General features: G+C 39.8%; 1 pseudogene; it reads left to right on the top strand.

The window, feature by feature from the left end:
• The first annotated feature begins 254 nt into the window (after positions 1-254).
• Positions 255-3,533, top strand: LOC128570996 (olfactory receptor 7C1-like; annotated as a pseudogene).
• Positions 3,534-6,636: the final 3,103 nt, after the last annotated feature.

The following is a 6,636-nucleotide window of genomic DNA, read 5'->3' as shown; positions in this document are numbered from 1 at the left end:
CTCTCTAAACTATTTCTTAAGCACTCCAAAATGTTTATGATGTGAAGGTTAAGATGAGATTGAAAGTGACAGTTATTGGAACATCTTGTATTGTTCCTGAGGGCTTCCTAAATGCCAGGCTTGACGCTTGGTCCTGTGTAAGTTGTTCCCCTTAATCTGCATAGTCTTCCCCAGGTTGTAAGTGCATACATTATTATTATTATTTCACAGAAGAGGAAAAGGCCAATGCATTTTCAAATAATTATTACCAAATCATGAGGGATATAAAGGTGAATCCAGGTATGAATTAGGCAGTGTATCTACAGACACGTAGCTCCACACTTGCATCTCCTTCCAGAGTTGTCTTCACCAGGAAGCTCACATCTCATGTCAGACATGGGGTCCTCTCAATGCATGTGAACTGCCCTTTCATATCCCTGTCAATCCAGGCCAATACTAACTGTCCTCTTCCCCCGGGAGATTCCTGATAGACAACAGCAGAGACCAGGGAGTGCCATGCTCACTGTATCAAATGTAGAAAGAGCAGTTGAGATCACATTAAAATCACAGAAAGAATTGGCACAGGAGCCTCTAGGGCATCTCCCTACCCCCTTTTCCCTACTTTTCTTTGCTGCTACCACTTCCACAAAGAAGACATAAAATCAGGGTTTTGAATTCATTCTTATTCAGGAAGCTGCAAACAGTTTTAGAGTGTACCCAGAGATACCTGTTGTTAAGACCTCTGACCTCTGCTTAACACATCTGAGAGCTGGAAATTGTTGAAGTACTTTAGTGCCTGGGACCCACAGACTGACCATTTGATTTTGAATCTTGCCCATTTCACTTATCTGTGTGACAAGGGGCAATTTGTTCCTGTCTCAGAATTAGCATTGTCATGTGAGTTGATTTCTGGTTGATACAATTGCATTGTAGATGCTCCCTCTGTGATTTGTCTGTGAGGGATACATAAAGTAAAAGCAAAATATTTTAGATATTAGTATTTATATCTAAAGTTAGCCTCCATACCATTCACCTGAACTATCCCAGGGAGACCTGAATTTACCTTTTCACTAGAGGTATTACTGGATGTTTTATTTTTGCCCTCACATAAGTAAGCACTGAGTGTTGTGAGAGGAATGACTGTGTCTCTTTTCTTTCTGATTCCCCAGAATTTATATCTTGCTTGGCACAGAGGAGGCAACAAAAATGGTAATCTCTGGCTGTGCCTGGTGACTCATACCTGTATTCCAAATGCTTTGGGAGCCTGAGAAAAGGGCATAAGTGAAGCCAAAGAGTTTGAGAACAGCCTAACAACACAGTGAGACCCCATCTCTACAAAAATTAAGAAATTAGCCAAGTATAGTGGTAGGTATCTTGTAATACTACCTACCTGGGAATCTGGGGCAGAAGGATCACTTGAGCCCAGGAGTCTGAGGTTGCAGTAGCTATGATGAGGCCACTGAACTCCAGCCTGGGTGACAGAACAAGATCCTGTCTCAGAAAAGAAAAATTATCTGATAAATGTTATCTGAAGTCTTGCTTGGATCACAAGAATTGGGTATAATCAGAGTGCTTTAAACAATTGGTACTTTCCTCTCCGTTCTTTGTCGCATTCAGGGAAGGTGCTGTAGAACTAGAGACAAGGTACAATAGCTCCCCTTTGAGTCTATGCCATGAACACCTGAGGTCTATAAGTGCACTTAATGGTATTTAAACCTTTTAATTATTAAAAAAATCCATGGCAGAAATAGTTATGTAATAAAAAAGAAGCAGAGAGGATAGGTAATCCTTGTTACTTGGACTGAGACACACTTTGGAATTCCACACCATTCCTATTTCAAAGAGAATAATGCAAAAGTCTTCTTAACATCACATCATTGTTTAAACATGGATAGGTTCATTGTAACCTATGATGTATTTGTTTCAGGGATGGCCTACAATCATGTGCATTTAACTAAACCTTATTTATCAAAACTCAAAGTCAACCTAAGTCATGGATGGGAGTTACATACTAAATGAAATTATAAAACCCCCACATATTTGAGTTAGTATGTCCACGAGGAAAGAACGTCAGAAAACATAATAATGAGGAAATCTCTAGAATGTAACTTCTATGTAAAAACGTTTTCTGATTATGAACTATCAACTTTAATTTAGTTTCCAGATAAAATGATTCTTCCTCACATAAAGTGTCTATAAATATTCTGAAACAAGACAGTGTTTAGTACTGTATTAGAATAAAACATGGTATATTTGAGTGCTTCTTAGTTTTGTTTAATTAGCATAAACAAAACCTCTTAAAGAGGAAAGAACTTTCTTCTTTCCTATTTTGTCTAAAACAATAGTGTTATATTTCACCACAATGGTAAATTTATCTCTAAAGTCTAGGTAAGCTAATATTGATCAGTGAGTATCTCTAAAGTAGGTGCAGATGGAAAAAGACAAATAACAAAAAGAACCATGACAGAGTCCAAAGACAATAGGACTTGCTGAGGGTGTCTGGTCTTCAAATGTGAAAACTTTACTTGTGAATTGTTTGTATGTCAAATACACAGTGCTAGGTGTTGGTTTCTTTCTTTCTTTTTCTTTCAATACTCTTTTTTTCCCTCTCTCTCTCTCTCTCTAAAGGTATCAAAGCTACACAGAACCATAAAATCTAACAGATGCCTCAGAATTCTACCTCCTGGGACTCCCTGAGGATTCAGAGAGGCAGCCCATCCTCTTTGGGCTGTTTCTGCCCATGTACCTGGTCACAGTGCTCGGGAACCTGCTCATCATACTGGTGGTCTGTTGTGACTCCTGCCTGCACACCTCCATGTATTTCTTCCTTTCTTTAGCTGACATCTGTTTCACCTGCACCACCATCCCCAAGATGCTGTTGAACATCCAGACACAGAGGAAATCCATCACCTATGCAGGCTGTCTCACTCAGATGTATTTTTTCTTGGTTTTTGGAGTCATGAACACACTTCTGCTCACTGTGATAGCCTATGACCAGTATGTGGCCATATGCCACCCCCTACACTACAATGTCATCATGAACCCCCGCCTCTGTGGCCTGCTGGTTCTTGTGTCCTGGTTCATCAGCTTGTCATCCTCCCGGATCTAGAATCTGTTAATGCTGCATCTGTCCTGCACCAGCTGGGTGATTCAGCACTTTTACTATGAACTTGCACAGGCCCTGTTGCTCACCTGCTCAGACACTGGTCAATCACATTTTGCTGTTTATAGTGATTGGCCTTCTCAGCTTTGCTCTCTTTTCAGGGATCCTTTTTTTCTATAACCACATTGTCTCTTCCATTATGTGAGTCCCATCAGCTGGTGGGAAATATAAACCTTTTTCTACCTGTGGGTCTCATCTGTCTGTGGTTTCTTTATTCTATGGGACAGGCCTTGGTGTGTATCTCAGTTCCAACATATCGTCCTCTTCCCAGAAATTTATGGTGGCCTCAGTGATGTGCCCTGTGGTCACTCCCATGCTGAATCCCTTCATCTACAGCTTGCAGAACAGGGACTTCGGGACGACCCTACAAAGACTTCTCTATGCTCAGTGATGGGAACATTGGTCCTGGGTTTTTAAGCTGGCAGAAGTCACACAACTGTGCTAAAGAAATTCTGCCTCTTGATCATATAGAAGAATATTTCTTCTCATCCACTCTGTGTCTCTGTTTTTGGTCAAAATGATCCAGTAAGCACTGTGAAAACTTTTTCTGAGGGTCTTATAGTGAATCCTCTGTCATCCTCAGCTCCTTCCCCAACCTCCTGCTTTTTGTTCTCTATTACTGCACCTTGGCTTAGCTTAGCATTTGCATTACTGCAGGTCCATGCAACCAGTTCAAGAGCTCAACTCAGATACTGTTGGATGAAACTGATTAGTTAGTTCACTTTACCAATAACTATTGCTGATTCTTATGAAGTTAATTCATTTGACAATATTTTTTGAGACAGGTTTTCACTATGTTACTGAGATTGGAATATAATCATAGCTGTATCATAGCTCACTCATGTATCACAGCTCACTGCAGCCTCAAAATCCTGGACTCAACCAATCCTCTGGCTTGGGCTTCCCAAGTAGTTGGGACTACAAACCTGTGCAACCATGCCCAGATATATATATATATATATATATATATATATATATATATATATATATATATATATTTTTTTTTTTTGAGACACCATCTTTCTTTGTCATCCAGGCTATAGGTGCAGTGGTGGTGTTACCATAGCTCACTGCAGCCTCAAAATCCTGAACTCAATTGATCCTCCTACCTCAGCCTCAGTTGAAATACAGGTGGGCACTGCCACAGCTGGCTGATTTTTCTGGTTTTTTTTTTTTTTTCGTATGGAAAGAGTCTCACTGTTGCTCAGGCTGGTCTTGAACTCCTGGTCTTAAGCAAACTTCCTTCCTCAGTCTTCCAAACTGTTAGGATTACAGGTGTGAGCCACCACACCCAGCCTTGAAAATATTTTTAAAAACTTTTCTCATTGATCATTTGACAATATTTGTAGGATATCTATAGTGTACCATGCAGTTCTAGCTACCTGGGATACAGTAGTGAGAAAAGAATTCTTGCCTTTATAGAGCTCAAATTTATAATCTCAGAATTTATCAGATCATTCTGTATGTCAAACAGGAAATAGACTGATAGATAAATTGTTTATTAGTGAGGTTGGCCCTTTCTCCATATATTTATCTGTTACATTTCTAGAATAAACTTTGAAAATGTGTTACTAGAAATAGATGAGCCACCTGGCCCAGAATTTGAGATCTCATCACACTAAATTATTTGGTCTGGTTGTCTCATTTTTCAAGTGAATACAGAGAGGCCTTAACACAGGAGTCTAAACAGTAACAAATCCTGGCTGAAAGTGGACACTTTACCCACGTGAAGAGTTAGCACTGGCTTAAGATGGTTCAGGAGAGTAAGAACTGAATTAAAGATTTGCCACAGTTTGGGTATTTGATGCTGAGCAGCTTCAGATGCTGCAGAATATATTAGGAGGACTGTATCTCTTGATAAATATTCATTTATCACATCTCCTCCATCATAAAACAAATACTTTGGTATAAAGAAAATACTACATGGGGGTGCTCTGACAAGGAATCAAATCATATGTGAGTCTTTGTGATTTTTTTTGTTGCTGTTTGGTTGGTATTTTTATCTTTTTCTGAGGCAGAGTATCACTCTATTGCCCAGACTAGTATGCTATGGCATCAGTCTATCTCACAGCAATCTCAAACTCCTAAGCTCAAGCAATCCTCTTGACTCAGCCTCTTGAGTAGCTGAAGCTAAAGACACCTGCCACAACATCCAGATAATTTTTCCAGTTTTACTAGAGACCAGGGTCTTGCTCTTGCTCAGACTGGTCTTGAATTCCTGAGCTCAAGCAATCCTCCCACTTCATGTTACAATTACAGGCATAAACAACGATGCCCAGCCTTAATGTAAGTCTTTGGATGAGTGTGTTCACCAAGGCATTTCAAGCAAGGAAGGCAAACATAGGTATATAAATATCCATGTCAGTAAAGATGAATTGCTGCCCACTCAAGGATGTCTGATGTAATCAATTTGCTAGCAAGTAATGCCTTGGAGGAATGTTACCATTTGCAGACCACATAGTTGACTTCCTAAAGTGAGCTAAGCCTCCCTTTCCAACTCTAGGCTGTTCAAATCAGAGAACAGGCTTGTGTCTAGAAACTGAGAGAAGAAAGGTTCATGAATGAATTTTCTTTTTTTTGGCAGTTTTTGGCCAGGGTGGGGTTTGAACTCGTCACCTCCAGCATATGGGCTGGCGCCCTACCCCTTGAGCCACAGGCACTGCCCCACGAATGAATTTTTAATGGTGGCAGCTGATATCAGACCTCTCCTAAGTTGATCTTGAGGGTTTTGGTTATCTAAGTCAAATAAGACTCTCGATGTCTGCTCATCTATGATCTGTTGCCATAAGCCACAAATGTCTGTTGTCTATAGACCGACTCTGTTTGCCATTTCAGAATTGACACTTGACAGTGTACTTACATCTATCTCGTTTCTAACATTTAATGTTGTCCCTTGAGTATGGAAAATAATGTTGAGACCCCTCTGTTTTACTATGAGAGTTAACTAATAGGGTTTGTTCAAATACCCAAGAATTGCAGAGTTGAAGCTACAGTGAAAATTTTGATTTACTTTTTTTTTTAAGTTTTTATTATTGTTAGGTATTCATTGAGGGTAGGAAAAAACCATGTTACATTGATTGCATTTGTTAAATAAAGACACTCTTCTAATTGTGTCTTGCCCCCCAAAGGTGTACCACACACCATGACCCCCACCCCTTCCCTCTCTTTACCCTCTCCATCCCCACCCCTCACTGTGTACTAGGTCATTAATTGTCCTCATATCAGAATTGAGTACATAGGATTCTTGCTTCTCCGATGCTTTATTAAGAATAACACGTTACACCTCCATCTAGGTTAATACAAAATATGTAAAGTCTCCATCTTTTTTAGTGGCTGAATAGTATTCCATGGTATACATATACCACTGCTTGTTAATCCATTCTTGGGTTGGTGGGCATTTAGGCTGTTGCTACACTTTGGCAATGGTGAATTGAGCTGCAATAAATAGTCTAGCTCAAGTGTCCTTAGGGTAAAAGGATTTTTTTTTCTTTTGG

This window comes from Nycticebus coucang, chromosome 18, assembly GCF_027406575.1.
Source record: "Nycticebus coucang isolate mNycCou1 chromosome 18, mNycCou1.pri, whole genome shotgun sequence".
Taxonomy (NCBI): domain Eukaryota; kingdom Metazoa; phylum Chordata; class Mammalia; order Primates; family Lorisidae; genus Nycticebus; species Nycticebus coucang.
Note: the sequence above shows the minus strand (reverse complement) of the source record. Positions and strands in the feature narration are given on the sequence as shown.